This window comes from Crocodylus siamensis, chromosome 6 (assembly GCF_052110815.1).
Source record: "Crocodylus siamensis isolate JL-2025a chromosome 6, ASM5211081v1, whole genome shotgun sequence".
Taxonomy (NCBI): Eukaryota; Metazoa; Chordata; order Crocodylia; family Crocodylidae; genus Crocodylus; species Crocodylus siamensis.
Window position 1 is genome coordinate 42,583,247 of NC_143400.1, and position 17,863 is coordinate 42,601,109.

A 17,863-nucleotide genomic window follows, 5' to 3' on the forward strand; every position below is an offset into this window, starting at 1 on the left:
CCGGGCTCCAACTCTGGGGGAGTTTCCTGAGTTCAGGCCTTGTCACACCAACTGCCCTGGGAAAGGGCCGGGAGGGGATGTTCCCCTGGGTACAGTGCCCAGGAGTCTGCAGACACAGACAGCACACCCCCAGCCTGGAGTCAAGCAGTGCTCAGCTCCTAGGGGCTCTCACTGCCCTGGGAGAAGAACAAACCTTCGCCATGGGCCAGAGGGCACGCACACAGTACCCCAGCCTCAGGCCAGGGGTTTGTGGCTCCCAGGAGAGCTTTCACGCCAGCGATTCAGCTCTAGGGCCCCAACCTGGAGCCCATGGCAGGGAGTGGAGACACCTCTTCTCAGCTGCAGGTCAGGAGCCTGCCAGGAGCAGTCCACAACCTCCCTGCAGCCTGCTGGTGATTAGCTTTCTCATTAACACTTCCTGCCCTCTGGCCTGCCCCTTTCCTACCCCAGCCTGGCTTGGGTGGGGCAGGCTTCTCCATACCAGCTGCTCCCCCACATTTCCCCAGAAAGTAGTCCCCACAGCTCCACCCTGCCCAGCACAGGCCCAGTGTAGTGATACTGAAGGACCCTGTCAGCACCAGCGCAAGCAAAATTCCCAGCAGGGAGTGGGACCCCATCTCTGATCCCAGGTACAGGACAGGACATGGTCACTGTGTGCACCCTGGGCTGAAGGAAACCACAGCCTAAACCAGGGTGAACCCGCCAGGAATCAGGAGAGTAGGGGTGCACAGCCAGGGGCCATGCCTGAACAGAGGTATCCTTGCAGGCATACACATGCACACACGTGCATATGCTCCATGTCATCCCAGCCAGCAGGGGGAAGAAATACTCCCCCAGTCCTTCCTGCAAAGCCCCTTCCCCCATGCACCCTTCCCAGCCCATGCGGTAGCCCAGCATGTCCTGGCCCTGGGACTCCTCCTGGACCCTTCCCCAGGCCCTGCTTTGCTCTCCCATGCGCCCTCACACTGATATGCTCATTCCTGGCCCCTGCAGAGGGGCAGGGTCTTCCTGTCTCCAGGTTGTGGCCCCTGCTCTCCTAAGTGCCCCGCTGTGGGGCAATTCCAGCCCTGCCTGGCTCTGGTCCAGCCCCAGGGCTCCTACCCCAACTGCTCTTCCCTGCTCAGCTGGATCTCCCCATTCCCTGTCCTGGAGCTGGAGCTCCATCCCCTGCACATAATACCAGGACTCACAGGGTCCCTCTGTGCTGTCCTGTGGCCCAGGGGAAAGAGTGGAAGGGCTGCAGCCTGGGACAGGAAGAGCTGGAGAAGGCATCTTCCACAGGGCAGGGTCTTCAGGGCAGGGGTAGCCCTGAAGCTGCCCACACTTGGGCTAATGACAGCACAGAGGCATGAGGCTGGGGAAGCCCCTGGCACTGGGGGATGCTCAGAGCACCAGGGTATGACCCTCTTGTGGAAAGTCCCTGCAGCAGATACTTGGGCAAGTCTGACCCACCATGGCCAGGCCGGGGAATACCAGTCGGAGCTACTGAGGCCACTCCTTTGCTCAAACCAGGGGGAGGTCACAGGGGCCCAGGAAAGGAAAGGGAGGAGGGACCACTGTAGCGGGTGCAGGGATCCCACCTAGGTAAAACAGCTGGGTATTCGTATCCCACCTCTACCACCACATGTGGCGGGTGTGTAGCGGGTGCTCCTGCGTTGAGCCGCTCACCTCCCTGCACCCAAACACCTTCCAGACACCGAATGCCTCCCTAGGGGCGCCTTATGCTTTGCCGACCCCTCTCCCGGAGCACACTCACTAGTCTGGGGGTAACGTCGCTGCCACCACCCCAAGAAGGGACTGCCTCAGCCCTGTGTCCTCGGGGAAACACAGGCCTAATAGTCCGATGGGTACTTGACGCGGTACAGGCACTTGGGGCACTTCCCCAAGTCAAGGGGGCAAAAAGTAAAGTCTCCCCTAGTCTGCAGACCTAAGGGGTCTCTTAGGCATAATTTAGACCCACCCCTCAATAAGTCTCCCACACCAGTCACAAAGGAGAACTTTATTGATTACAGGGGGTAGGGTAAACTAGGGTACAGGGTTGAGCAATTTCTTAGAAATCCTAGAGAGCAAACAGTGTGGCTGAGGTAGCCTTTTGATTACGCATCTGTGTAACTGCCAGCTAAATATCTAATCCGATTGAGTAGCTTACTCATGTTAGAAATGCACAGTAAATGGAGTATTGTTAGAATATTGTTAGAAATGGAGTGTTGTTAGAACTGCACAGTTTGCATCTTGTACCTGATAAGAAAAAGAACACTGCCAAGGACTTTTTCTTTCTTAGCTAGCTTTGTTACAGTTTTTTTCTTATGCTAAATCACTCCCTCCCCCACACTCTTTCGGCCTCTCCCTGATTTTCACATGCAGATTACAGTAGTTAATTATAATATACATGCGATGCATGAAGTGACGTGATCACATACATGTTCGTATGAACCGGAAATAAGCTGCAAGAGTTCCTGTTTCTGCACACGTGCCCAGGAGGGAAGAGATAAAAGCCAGCTGAGAATTTCCTCAGGGGGCGGAGTAATCTGAGTCCTTTGACTCTGCTCCGACCCTATTTGCAAATACACCTTTTGTGCTGCTAATAAGTGTGTGTCTGAGATTTCTTCGCGTGCAAGCCTCCAAAGAAACGAACCGCTTTTTGCATCAAATTTGGTGCCCAACGTGGGGCCTCTTTTGACTACCCCGAAATTCAGCGACAAAATCGCCTCCGGCACCATGGGGAGTGCGCACCGAGCAGACTTTTTGGGCTCGCCCGGGGGACTGAGACGTGAGTCGGGATATTCGGGAAGTTAAAGGCTCCTGTGCAAATTTTTAGTTTCTGAGGATGCCAGACACACACTCCGGCATTCTGATCGAGATCTCCGGGGTATCTGAGTGAGTATACGAATTCCCTTGCCCAATTTGGTCTGGATCCAGGAATAAAGACGCGTTCTATTTGGTTTAATACCAGGAAATTTTCGGCCTGGTATATAAGAGCAGTCTGTAACCAGGATCTTTTGGTATTTGGTGTGCCTTGGGTGCACTCTTGTGGGCAATGGGTGTGGGTTGCTTCCGTGTAGAAAACTCGAATACGCCCTTTAGGATGTATGTTATGGAACTTTAGTAAATTTGCAAAGCAGGCAGATTATGGAGTGAAGATGAAAAAGGGTGATTTAATTAAGTTTTGTCAACTCGAGTGGCCAACATTTGGGGTCCACTGGACCCCGAAAGGATCCTTTGTAGTAAAAGAAGTGATAGCTATCCATGAAATAGTTATGCAGAACGGGTATTGGAATCAATTTCCTTATATTGATTGTTGGTTGTGGGTGGATCAAAATCAACCACCTTGGATTAAGAAATGCTTAGTAAAGTGTCATGTGATGGTTATTAAAGGAAAGACTCGAGGAGGACCGCCTGTACTCCCTGAGTCTAATGAGGGGGGGAATTCTGAATTGACTGAGTATCGGACCCGCTCTCCGGTTGCCCTGTCAGGTAGCGAGGATGAATCAGACACCTCCTCAGGACCCAGTCCTTCTGCACCACCGCTCCCTCCCTCAGGGAAAACACCACCGGCATATCAAAATATACCTAATGATTCAGAGCGAGTGCCTCAGCCAAGTGCCCCATCTGAATCGGGGAATAAGAGCTATAATTTGCGCAATATTGTAAAATCACGGCCGGTACTGAACTGCCCGATGCGAGATGTTATCGGAGAGGGGGGCGATGCAACTTGTGTCTATACCCTATTTAGTACTTCAGATGTATTCAATTGGAAGAATCAGAGCCCCCCTTTTCATGAAGACCCTGAAAAGATGAGGGACTTTTTTCGATCCATTGGGCAAACCCATTGACCCACTTGGGCTGATGTCCAGATGATGCTCCAAACCCTCCTGACCCCTGAGGAGAGGGGATTAGTATTGGGGATGGCAGAGCGCATTGCAGCAGCCAGGGTAGAAGCGGAGGGAACCGCCAGTCGTACCTTGCATGATACCTGCCCTGCTGAGGAACGGGGATAGGATAATCATACCACAGCAGGAAGAGAGCTGACTGCATAGTATCTGGGGATTATAGTGGAAGCAATGGGGAAGGCAGTGCCCCGGGTTACTAATCTGTCTAAATCGTATGAAGTGAGACAAGGAAAAGAAGAGGATCCCTCAGCCTTCCTCGGGAGGCTGTACGAGGCGTTCCGCAAGTTTTCGGACCTAGATCCAGAAGCCCCAGATAATCAACGCATGGTAAATCTTATGTTTATTGGTCAATCCACTGCTGATATTCGTAGGAAGCTACAGAAAACTGAGGGAGGTTCCGGGAAACCGATTTCAGAGCTGGTGGAAATCGCATATAAGGTATATGGGAATCGTGAGCAAGCACAAGAGCGCAAGGAGGATAAAAAGGCTCAGTGACAGATGGCAGCGCTGGCGGCTGCTATAACTGGAGGTAACCCTAGAAAGACTGGGATACAGAAAGGGAAAGGAGGACGAGTGGGAGCAGACGTTTGTGCTTACTGTAGGGAGAAAGGACACTGGAAGAGGGAATGCCCAAAGTTGAAGGAGAAGAGAGAGGGTGAACCAAGGGGTCACCTCATGCAGGCAGAGGAAAAGGGTGAGGACACAGAATGAAGGGGACAGGGATCTAAGACCACTACCCTTCGGGTTGGAGCCCGAGAAGATCCCATGGTAAGTATTAGGGTTGGTGGCAGAGACTTTAAAGCCTTGGTTGATATTGGGGCTACATTTTCAATGATACCAGAAACCGCGCCCCCCCCCCCGTGCAGGAACTAGCGAACAGCATGTTCTTGTGGAAGGGATTGAGGGAACGCAATCCCGAGTCCCCGTTAGTAAACCACTCCTCACCAAAGTGGGGGACCATTTGCTTGAGCACTCCTTTGTATAATCTCCAAGTTGCCCAGTTGAGCTACTTGGGCGAGACCTACTCACAAAACTGCAAGCTGAAATATTTTTCAGAGATGACCAGATGGTGGTCCAGCTACCTGTCAAGCAGAGCTCGAACTATCAGATGGCTCTCCTGGAGGACCGATGCCCTGTAGTAAGTTCTGAAGATCACATGACTGGAGTAGACCCTTCAGTATGGGCTGATGGAACCCCTGCGCAAGCTAAGTCGGTCTCCCCGGTAAGGATCATACTCAAGGAAGGGGAGGGGCCCGTTCGGGTAAAGCAGTATCCACTCAGCCGAGCGGCCAGGGTTGGACTCAAGCCGTTAACAGAGAAATACAAGAAGTACGGATGGCTAGTGGAAGGGTCCTCACCATATAATACCCCCATTCTTGGAGTGCCGAAGGCAGATGGGGTCTCACATAGACTGCTCCAAGACCTGTAAATAAGAAGGTTCTTTCAGACCACCCTGTAGTCCCGAACCCACACACGATTTTGACATAAGTACCGGGGGAAGCCGAAATATTTTCAGTGCTAGATTTGAAAGATGCTTTCTTCTCCATTCCCCTTCACCGAGAGAGTCAAAAATTGTTTGCTTTTGAATGGGAGGACCCAGATACTTTCCATAAAGCCCAGCTCATGTGGACGGTTCTTCCACAAGGATTCATAGCAGCCCCCCATATTTTCGGACTTGATCTTCAGAAGGACTTGGAGGAGTGGAAGAGATCACACCCCGCAGTGACTCTCCTCCAGTATGTGGATGACCTGCTAGTTCCAAGCCCAAACTTGCAACTCTGCGAGGAAGCCACCAGATCACTGCTAAACACTCTAGGGGAAAAACGATATAAGGTCTCTAGAGAGAAAGCCCAAATATGTCAGCCTCAAGTTACATATCTGGGATATAAGCTCTTGAAGGGAGTCAGAGCCCTGAGTGCGGACCGCATACAGGCAATCCAAGGTCTAGCCTCACCTAAGTCACCGAAGGAGCTGCGGGCATTCCTAGGGCTAACTGGGTTCTGTCGACTATGGATACCAGATTATGGTGGGAAGGCTAGACCACTGTATGACTCACTGACTAAGGAGAGTCTCACTGAATGGAAGTGGAATAAAGAAATGCAGCACGCTTTTGATCTGCTTAAGGCAGCATTAACCCAGCCCCCTGCCCTGGCCATCCCAAATGATAAAAAGCCATATCGACTGTATGTTCATGAGAATCGAGGGGTTGCATCAGGGGTGCTGACACAACCATCAGACCCAACTTGGAGACCCGTGGGATATTACTCAAAGGTTCTAGATCCAGATTCTAGGGACCGAGGGAGGAAAGTTTCTCAACCCCTCCAGACAATCACGGTATGAGATATTTTTGCTCTCTAATCCAGGACTTACTTTCAAACATACTACAGCCTTGAACCCTGCAACCTTGCTGCCGGAACCAGGGAGACCAACGCATGACTGCCTTGAGGTCCTGAATCAAACCACACAGGTGCGACCTGATCTCGCTGAGGACCCAATTGAAAACCCAGATGCTGAATACTTCCTAGACAGCTCCAGCTCTGTCATCGATGGAAAAAGATGAACAGGATGTGCAGTGGTAACCTTGGATAAGGTAGTATGGAGGGAGTCATTGCCGAGCTCATGGTCGGCAAGGCCGCGGAACTCACTGCGCTCACCCGAGCATTACAGTTGGGGACAGGCCGGCGGGTTAATGTATACGCTGATTCTCGCTATGCTTTTTCTACGGTTCATGTGCACGGACTATTGTGGAAAGAAAGGGGTTTCATTACAGCTTCTGGGAATAGAATTGCATCTCACCACCCAGCTGGGCACCTTTGCACACAGTCTCTCCCACAGCTTCTCCCAGAAGCAGAGCAGGAGGCTGCCCAGAGTAGCTAATAACAACCTGCTGCAACACCCAGTCAGAGCCTATTGGAGCAGCTGTAGCCATAGGCCATACGTAGGGGGTGCACGTGGGGGCACCTGCATCCCCTGCAATTGGCAGTGCACCCCCTGTGATTGTCAGCAGTGCCTGTGGGCAATCGCAGCTTGCCACCCCTCCCCACTGCTGGAAACACCGCTGCGGCAGCCTGTGGGAGCTCCCTGCTTGCCATCACCACAGCCTGCCACTGCCACCACTGCTGCCTGTGATAGGGAGAGATGGGGGAGGCGGGGAGATGGAAAGATGCTGCCCCCAGGGACCAGCAACAGTCTTCTAGAGGGGGATGCAAATGGGAGATGCAAATCAGGCTGCCACCTCCCTCTTAATAATCATCTCCCTCAGCACCAGGCTGCACCCCAGGGCCCTGGGCAAGACCAGCCAGTCCTCAGAGATCTCCCTCTGCCAACCCCACAGGGAAACATGATGCTGTGGCTCCAACTACTTCTCATTGCAGCAGCACTGGAAGGTATTTCCTGCCCCACACCTCTCCCATCCTCCAGCCTGGAGTCTTGATGTGGACTCTCATGTTGCTAAATAGCCCTTGCTCCTTGGGCTAACACAGGGCCCTGGACAAGGCTTGCAGTGTCTCTAGGACCCAGGTTACACCCTTGCCAATTCTCATTTGCTCCTTCAAGTGGTTTATGGTTTGGGCTTGTGCGTTAATCAACCTCTACCTTTTCTCCCTCCAGGTGCCCTCTGCCAGGTGACTCTGACCCAGTCAGGGGAAGCCGTGAAGAAGCCCGGAGAGTCCCACACCCTGCAATGCGTCACCAGTGGGTTTACCCTCAGCAGCTATAGTATGTACTGGATCAGGCAGGCACCTGGAAAGGCACTGGAGTGGATAGTCTATTTTTACAGCACCAGTAGCAACAGTTACGCCTCCTCCGTTAAGGGGCGATTCACAGCCTCCAAGGACAGTTCCACCTTCTACCTACAAATGAGCAACCTGAAAGCTGAGGACACGGCCATGTATTACTGCGCAAGAGACACAGTAAGGGGAAGTGAAAGGGAGCTCAAACAAAAACCCCTTGTTGCAATGGCAGGAGATGGCCTGCTGTGCGGGGGGAGCTCCAGAGCCACAGGCTGCAGGGGACACAGCCAGGAGAGCAGCACACAGACAGAAGCAGAAGACAGACCCTTGGCATCTTAAACATCCTCAGGCCTGTCACAGGTGACAAGAAAATGAATTCATATGTCCTGCTGAGAGCCTCAGATAGTGCCAAGGGAAGACTTATTCTCATCCCACCCAAATGCTGAATACCATTCTCCCTTCTCTTACCACCTGCTTCACATCTATTATCTCCAATCCCTCTGATCCTCACTGACATGGATATGCATTTTCACAGACCTGCATTTTGTATACTGGCTTCTATTCTACCCTTGGGAGCACACAGTTCACCAGCAGACTTTCTCTATGCCTGAAAAGGGGTGTTTGTGTCTGAAAGCTTGCAAAGATCTGTTTCCCCAGCAATTTAGTTAGTCGAATAAGTCAGAAAAGATATCGCATCTGCCCAAATAACCTTGAACCCAACCCAAGGGCACGTGTAGAAGCTGGTGTGAGCTTGTTAACCCCTGGGCACAACTTTCCTGGCTCCATTTATATAAAGAACAAAGAGACCCCCTTATAGGACCACCAATCTGCCTGCACAGTGTGAGCAAACAGGGAAGTGCACACACCACTCTAGTTGGAACAAGCATGGAGATTAAACGAACCAACCCCCTGCCACTTGGCCACAGGTCCCCTTCACTCCCCACCTGCAGCCCCTCTAAGGACCCCCACTGGAGCCCTCATCCCACCCACAGCCCTTCAAGGCTCCCTGCTGGTGCCTCTCACTCCCAACTCCCAGCCCCTGACTCCTGACCTACAGCCGTCCTGAGCTTCGGCCAGTGCCCCTCACTCCCAACCAGCAGCCTCCCTCCCACAGGAAAATCCCCAATACCCCTCCACCCTCCCTGCAGCACCATGACTGCCCTGCTCCACCCACTGCTCCTCCTGGCCCTGATCCCATGCGAGTATGGGGGGAACATGCGGGAAGTGAGAAACTGGGGAGTTTGGCAGGGTTGACTGCGATTAATCCCTGTCTTTTCCAGGTGTCCAGTCCCAGCTCCAGGAGTGTGGCCCAGGGGTGGTGAAGCCTGGAGAGACCCTCAGCCTGACCTGCATTGTCACTGGTGGCTCTAGCAATAGCAATTACGAGTGGACCTGGATCTGCCAGACTCCTGGCAAAGGGCTGGAGTGGACGGGAATGTGGAGCGGTAGCACACACTACAACCCAGCTTTCCATAACAGAATCACCATCTCCATGGACTCCTCCAGGACCAAGTACTACCTGCAGCTCAGCTGCCTGACAGCTGCAGACACCACCAAATATTACTGTGCCCAAAAACACAGACACACAGAGCAGGGCAGGGGCTGCACAAAAACAGGAACTGGATTCTGAACAGGGAGCCCTGGCAATCTCTCTTCTGACACACAGACATGCATGAAATACAAGAACAAGAGCAAGCCCAGCTTGGGACTCCTTGGGAGCTCAGCCCAGAGGGATAAACTCACAACCAGACCCAGGGTTGGCAGGGGGTGGTATTTAACCCCTGGCCAGATCCAGTACAGCCCCTGCCTGGCCTGAGCCACCAGCCCCTCCAATGCTGAGAAGGGGACTGAGCCCTTCCATACTGGCATCCCCGACACACACAGGCGCTGAGCCCTGTCCAACCATACAGCAATGTGTCTACGGGAAGCACACCAGAAACCTGGTCTGATGCGGCTCTGCAGAGGGCAGGTGCAGTGCATGGTGCTGCTGGCTGTGTATTGAGACCCCGACTACTCCAGCTGTTTTAGGGGACCCAACTGTCTGCTTCCTGGGCAACTGGGATCACATTCTGCCATGATGCAGTGTGGCACGTTGGCACCCATTAGTGGCCTGAGTTGGGACTAAAGGACACAGGCGGAGCAAGGACTCGTCATCAGTCAAGCCCTAAGGACAGGGGTAGACACAAGCACAGGCTGAAGTGGACACAGAGAGGGCTCTTCCCTTCACACCAGCCTGACATGGGGATCCCCAGCAGCGCTGAGCAGGGCAGTGCATTTCCTGCCTGAGTTGCACATCTCTGAGCTTCTCCTCCCCATCCACAATGAGAATACCTGGGTGAGAAGCAGTGACGGAGGAGCAAGACCCTAAGGCTGCACCAACCCTCCTTTGTCCCTGCAGTACAATGGGCCGAGCTGCTCTGACCCAGAGCCTCCTGGCAGCTCTTGTGCTGCCTGGGCTTAGCCTTGTGCAAATTTCTGAGCTGAGTGCACCACATAAATACAGACCTCCCGGGTGTCTCATCACCACCCCCTGGACACAAGCTACTGAGCTAAGCTCCTGGGCCACAGCCACAATGTACCTACTCCTTGTTGTCCTCTCCCTCTTGGCCCTGCCCTCAGGTCAGGGCTCACCCCTCTCCATTACCCCAGGTGGCCCCATCAGGTGCCCCCTACCCCACAGTGGGCAGCACTGGGAGGGACATCTCATGGACCAGCAATCTCAGGCGCTCACCTGCTCTATTAATCTCTTGCAGGGGGTGTCTCTGAAGTGCGGCTGGATCAGTGGGGAACACAGCTGGTGAAGCCAACAGAGTCTGCCTCATTCACATGTGCTGTTTATGGCCTTCGGGATCGAGCTTGGAGCTGGGTCCGGCAGCCTCCTGGGAAAGGGCTGGAGTGGCTGGGGCATATCCAGGGGGATGGAAACCTGCACTACAATCCCACCTTCTGGAACCGAATCGGCATCACCAGGGACAACTCTAAGAACCAGGTGTATTTGCAACTGAACAACACAGAAGCAGCTGCCATGGCCACCTACTATTGTGCCACAGTAGCAGGGACCACCGTGCTGGGGAGCCCAGTAACGCAGAGCTATGAGATGTCAATACAAAAACCCTTCTGCCCTGAGTGAGAACACGTGCTGGCACTGATCTGGTACCACATTCATATACAGCAAAATGTGCATGAAAGGAACTCACATTTTCGACAGACCCACCCCTTCTCCCTGTGCGTCATGGCTGGACGCTGGTCTCTGACACTTCAGGTGAGATACGTCTATTTAGGAGCCCAGCAACACAGGGCTGGATGGCAGTCTTGAGGCATGGACTCCACTGCTCTTCTCTCGAGGCCCCCCACATCCTGGAGTCCCTATCATGGCCTTGTCACATAAGGACTACCATGAGGCACCAGGGTCGGGGCAGGTCATCAGAAGTCTACATGTCACAGACACACCCAGATGAAGGTCATCTGTGTAGAGGTTTGGGCTCTCTTCCTCCCACCAACCAGCAGGTTTTTCACCCTAATGCTTATGTAGGTTCAACACTGAACCAGCCAGGACCCCTCATGGGGACTCCCAGAACCAGCACATTCCCTTCAGGAGATGCGGCTGGGAATGGCAACTCACAACTGCCCTGGCCACCCAAACCCACAGGAGGAACAAAACCTTTGTAGCCCACCAAACTTAAAGCTTTATTAATGAGTGTGAAACAGCATTATCAATTAGATGGACAGGGATATAGGGACCTGCGCATTGCAGTTATATGATGAACACATGGTCACTATAGACTGTCACATGAGTAAAATATGTCGTTAGTCATGCAGCCCCTACAGCTAAATCTGAACTAACTACAGAATTTCCCATGGCCAGAGGGATCCAAGCTCTGATTCTATTCCAGTGGATAGAGTTCCTAAGTCCCTTGGGCTCCCTTCAAATTCCAGCCATCTGCACCATCACCCACTTCATGGCCCTTCTGATGAACACCCTGATCAACATAGGAATCACTCCCCTGCACTTTACTTCATCTCCAAGTTTCCAAAGACACCAAAGGACAAGCAAAGGCCTTCTGAATCCACTCTCTCATAGGACTCTTGCCCCAAGCTCAGATACCCCCATGTGTACAGGGTCCCTCCATGCCCCCTCTTATACCTGCCTAGGAAACCACATGCAAATCTCTGCTCTGAGCTTCCTATGTAAACTCCAGCCCCTGACCCAGGAGCTCCTATCCCTGCCCTGACACAGCTGATCTGTGCTGCGAGATCCATCCACACAGACTCACCATGACTCTGCTTCTGCCCCTCCTGATCACACTGGCTGCCCTGTCTGGGGAGTGTCCCTGGGTTTGGTTCGCTGCTGGGGGAACCCAGGGCTGAAGGATCCCAAGGAGACTAAGCCAACACAGAGCCTGGATCCCACTTGAGTTGGAGGTGATGCCTGAGCTCAGGGTGTGGAAGTTCCCCATGTTCACTCCCCCAGAGCCTGGCTCACACACTCCTGTTCCCTTCCACGTGTCTCTCCCATGTGCAGCTTCAGCAGTCAGGTCCTGGGGTGGTGAAGCCACAGGAAACCCTCACACCCACCTGCACCATCTCTGGAGACTCCATTTCTAGCACCAACATCACCTGGAAATGGGTTGTGCAGCCCCCAGAGCAAGGGTGGGAGTGGAGGGGGCACATTTACTACACCTCCATGTGGCACACAGCCTATGCCAGCTCCTTGCAAAATAGACTGACCCCATCTGCAGACACCACCATGAATCAACTCTTCCTGCAGCTGTGCTCCATGACAGCTGACACTGATACCTGGTACTGTGCCTGGGAAGGCCAGTGCCACCGAGCAGGGCAGGGGCTCCACGAAAAGGGAAAGCAGTTTCTAAGCAGGATGTTGGCCTGAATGCTATGAAGCCAGGGCCCTGCAGAGTTTCCTGGTCTCGTTCTCACTGCCCTGCTGCCTTGTGAAGTCTTGTCATATGCCACCCACCCCATGCTTCACTCCCTGCATGACGTATATCCAGGGCAGGAAATGGATGTAAACCCTGTGGGATCCACACATGAGCACAGAAGCAGGGCACAGACGGCACGAGGCAAACCTACTCCATGACCCTGTTGTGCAATAGGGCAGGAAAGACGGGCATGTCCAAGTCTCCCATGAACAGGAGCTCTGACCAGGGTGCTCTCAGGTGCAAAGCTTGAGAGGGACCTGGCCCCTCTGCTGTCCACACACCAAGCCAGTGCCCAACAGTTGTTCAGGTGTGAAATACACTGGGACACAAACTCTATTCACAGCAAAACAAAACCAAGGCTTGTAAGGTGCCAGTGGGGGCATCTGCCCCCCACACACAACATCCATGCCCAGAGGCAGGTGGGACAATCCCCAACCACAAAGCTCCTTTCAACTCCAGGAGCCCAGACTAAAGCTGGCCCCAGACCCAGGTCTTCACACATCGCTCCAGTCCCTGGGAAATCCCAGGCACTGCATGCCACAGGGAAGAGGTTTCCAGAGGGCACAATGCAATTGCCTACCTGCCCCATGTGGAAGACCCCAGTTCCTCACATCCCTGGTCCCAGCACCATGTGTCCTGGATTCTGGAAGATGATTAGATCCTTCTCTCTGTGCAAGGGCTGGTGCCAATCAAAGCAAGGACTATGCAGCCTTTGCTGGAGGCTCTGCCTACCCTCCTGCATCCCTAGCCCCACATGCCCACCTAGGGCTCAGCCCCAGATGTTTCCAATCCACACACATTTTCTTACAAGCCCAAGCTCAGTTCTCCTGAGGCCAGGATAGTCCCCTCTTCCAGCACTGACTGCAGTCCCTCACATACAGCCCTGAGCTCACCTCCAGGCCCCATGTCTTCCCAGGGGACTCAGCTCTCCACATCATTGTTGCATCCAAGGAGTCTCTTCCCCTCCAGACCAGAATCCCTGGGGGTTCAAACCCACAGTTGGTCCAGGCTGGAAAGCAGCACCTGCTTGTGTACGACTTTGCTCAGCTAGAGGGACTCACCTCCAGAAAAATCTCAGCCCATCAAGCCCTGTCTTTATCAGTCCAGGGCTGTGTCCCAGGCATGTGTGCATGTGTGTGTGTATGGGGAGAGGGGAGGCGGACTGAGAATTGAAAAGGGGAGTTTTCCATGACATGCAAGGGTGCTGATGTTGGGCTTGACACCAGTCAGAAAGGGTCAAGAGTTTTCCACGCACAGACACATGAAGAAGAGACACCGAGCTTCCGCTCAGCAGTGGGCAGCAGCTGCTGGTCACGTCTCCTGTGGTTCCCAACCTGAGTAGTGGGTACTGAAGACACAGGTGGAGACAACTTGTCCTTCCCTGGACACATGCTGGAAGAACTCCACTGGAAGGAGCTGCCGTGCTAACAAGGCTCACCAAACCAAGTGTCCACAGCCTCAGGGTGTCCCTGGGCACTGGCTGTGAATCCCCTTAAAACCCCTTGAAAAGTGCATGAGCCACAGCCACTCCTATGCTGGAGATGGGTGTCAGGCTTCAGACAACTCAGGACATGGCAGGTCCCTATTTCCATAAAACAGGCAATCACAGGTCTACACCAGGGAAGGGCTGTTCGATCCCAGGGAAGGAAAGGCCCAGTGTTTGAAAAGATTCACTTTGACAACCCCTAACCCACAAACAAGTCCAAACCCACTCTAGGGCTTCATCTGTCCCCAGGGTCCTGTTAATCAATAGACAAATACGTTGTTCTGTTCAGCAAGACCTGCAAAGGGACCTTATAAAACAAACGGAGGAAAATGGTGGACCCCATTTCCTGCTTGATGCCTGGAAGCTTCCTCCTTAAACAGCACCCTGGCCCTCAGAGCCTCAGCATCTCCCCACACCTGCTTCCTCCTGCCTGCCGGGGATGCCAGACATCAATCACAATGACCATGACACCGGTGCTGGTTTTGCTGTCCCGCCTGGCAGCCCCTCTGGCTGAGCATTTCCTGCACTGGGGGCCAGGGGGATGCAGGGGCAAGGTTCATTAGCTAAAGCCACGTTTGTTTCTCCATTAGGAAGTCAGCATCCTCTGGACTGAAGCCCACCCCTCATCTTCTAACGTCTTGTGCAGATTCATTAGCTGCCACCTTCCATCACACTAGCACTCGTACAGTCAGAGCCACTTCCCAGGTGCAGATTGTGGTTTCTGGGTAGGCCACAGTTTCTCTCTTCTCCCCAAGACCCAGGTGATGCCAAGATGATAAGCTTCCTCTCTACACATTCAGGGCTCTGCTTCCATGTGAGCTCTTCTGTCTCTCCTAGGCAATGAATCCCCTGCCAAAGACAAATCCCACTTGGCCCCAGAACACGCAACGTCCATCTCCTCCGCCCAGCCCATGGGAGTCAGGACATAATTGAAGTGTCTCTGCTCAGCATGCTCCCTGGGCATGCTGTATCCAGACTACTCAGAGCCAGTGTGAGACAAGGCACATGGGGAGAGGGGCAGTCCCCCAGTTCATGGGACACCTCAGCCTAGAGACAGGACCCCTGGGAGATCAGCCCTGCCTGGAGAGATGGGATCTCCTGCCTCCCTCCTCCACCCGACTCTCCTTCTGCAGCAGAGAAGTGCCACGATTCTGGAGATGCTGAGTGAGCGCACTATCCATCTGCCTGTCTCATGAAAAAGACGCTGGTCTCACAGGGGATACCACACTCCCAGCTTGGCCCCTCTTGTACCCTCCTGGACACCCGCATGCAAATGTCTCCTCCCAGGCTGCCTACTTAAAGGCACGCAGGAGTCCCAGAGCCTCAGTCCCAGCCCAACCCTCACCCTGCCCCCTCCTTCCTTCTAGGAGATTCATTTTTTAGGAGGCCCAGGATGGAGACTCCCCTGCTGCTCCTTGTCCTCTTCTCATCTCTCACCTGTGAGTGTTGCTGTGGCAGGGGGCAAGAAACACAGCAGGGAAATGGATCTGTTCAGTCACTAACTGACTCTCTGCCTTCTTTTTTTCCCAGGTGTCATATCTGCAGTGACACTGGTGGAGTCTGGCCCAGGGGTGGTGAAGCCTGGAGAGACCCTCGCCCTGACCTGTACTGTCTCTGGTGCATCTATTTCCGACGCAAGCTATGAGTGGAACTGGATCTGGCAGGCTCCTGGGAAAGGGCTGGAGTGGGTAGCAGAAATCTATCCTTACGCTGGGGGCACAGGATTCAACCCATCTCTCCAGAGCCGAACCACCATCTCTGCAGACAAATCCAAGAACCAGTTCTCCCTGCAGCTGCGCTCCCTGACAGCCGCAGACACCGCCACGTATTTCTGTGCCAGCAAGACACAGTGACACAGAGCAGAGCAGGGGCTGCACAAAAAGGGGAAGCTTTTCTCACACACATGCCCAAGGCCTTCTGAGAGCAGACTTGCCATTAGATCTGAGAGAAATGCTGTCTGTAGAGGAAGCAGAGTTTTGTTTTCTGTACAGAAACAAGGTTTTGGATCAGCCAGGACAGTCTAGTGGGCACCATGGTTGTGTTCCCCGTGTCCCTCCCCTGCACATGTATGAAACATGGCAAAGTGCCCCACACGTGTACCTCTGAAATAAGGGCCATGCCCAATAGCTCCCTAGTTTTACCTACGTGGTCCTGGGACCTCATGTTGTGGGAGGAGGACGTTCACTGCAAGCATCTGTGTGACATGCCGTGTGACTGAAGCCCAGCCCCTTCGACCACAGAGCCCAACAAGGCACGTTCTCTGCACACTCAGGGCCCTGCCCCTACCTTAGAGCTGTTTCTGCCTCTCTCGTGCCCAACCAGTCGCTCCCTCCCTGAGCCTGCAGCTCTTCCCAGGGCATCTATTTCCTGTCAGTATGACAGCAGGGTGCTGTGGGCCTTAGTCACGGCTATGGAAATTACTGTGGGATGGCCACAGTTTCTTTCTTCTCCCCAGAGCCCTGATGATGCTCAAGCTGATAAGCCTTCTCTATACATGCTCAGGTCTCTGTCTTCCACGTGAGCTATGTTGCCCTTCCGGACCCTGCATCTTCTGCCAAAGATGAGCCACACATGGCCCCTGAACCCACAGTTCCTGCCTACTCAGACCAGGCCAAGGGAGTCAGGACACAACTGAATAGTGTTACTGCTCAACGGGTTCCCCGGGCACGTTGTAATCAGAGGACTCAGAGCCAGCATGTGAAGCAGCCCCTGGGGCATGGCACAGCACAGGGGGTGAGGTGTGGTTCCCGCTGTTCATGGTAGACCCCAGCCTAGAGACAGGTCCCCTGGGAGATCAGTCCTGCCTGAAGAGAGAGGATCTCTGGGATCCCCTGCATCCCTCTGGCTCGCGACTCTCCTTCACCAGCAGAGAAGTTCCATGATTGTGGGGGTGCTCAGCGAGTGCAGCATCTGCCTGCCATTCACATGAAGTGGACACTGGTCCCACAGCGAATACCACACTCCCAGCTTGGCCCCTATTGTACTCTGCAGGGGACCCACATGCAAATGTCTCCTCCCACGCTGCCTGCTCAAATACAGATCTGAGTCCCAGAGCCCGAGTCCCAGCCCAGCACCCACCCTGCCCACTCCTGCCTGCTTGGAGATTAATTTCTTCTGAGAAACAGGAGGGAGACTCCCCTGCTGCTTCTTGCCCTGTTCTACTGTTTCACCTGTGGCAGGGGGCAAGAAAAACAGCAGAGAAATGGATGTGTTCAGTAGCTAACTCACTCCCTGCCTTATTCTTCAAGATGCAGGTCAGGAGCCAGCCCAAAGCAGGAAAAAGCCTCCCTCCTGCAACCCAGAGAAAAATACTGTCTGTAGAGGAGGCAGAGTTATCTCAGGGGAATCAGGAGTGATAAATACCTTATGTGGCAGGAAGCCACATTTGTTTCTCCCCAAAATCTCTGCCCTGTGACAATGTGATTAGGATGGGCCCAGCAGAGGAGACACACCCTTACCCTATCTCCTTAGGTAACCTGAGCTGGCTACGTTGCTGAGGGAGGGGGAAACCTGCTCCCTCTGCCTACTGACTAGTATCAGCTACCTGGGTGAGGGGTATCTTTGTGGGGGGCTAGAGTCTGCCCGGCAACTGGTGATGCATTTCAAATTGGTTGGCCTCCACTGGACCAGGTGAACGAGGTCACAGGGGATATACAAGTTAAGACTGCCCAGGAGGAGGGGGCAGCAGCCATGTGGGGGACTCAGACTTAGAGAGGAGCTTTACCATCTGAAACTGTCTCTCTCCCCCATAGCTCACGAGCGAGGAATGGCCTGTCTCCAGAGGGAATCTCCAACAGCCTCAGGATGATGCTAGAGAGT

At 53.7% G+C, this 17,863-nt stretch overlaps 1 pseudogene; it reads left to right on the top strand.

The window, feature by feature from the left end:
- Positions 1–15,437: 15,437 nt before the first annotated feature.
- Positions 15,438–15,897, top strand: LOC149862389 (immunoglobulin heavy variable 4-61 pseudogene; annotated as a pseudogene).
- The last annotated feature ends 1,966 nt before the right edge of the window (positions 15,898–17,863 follow it).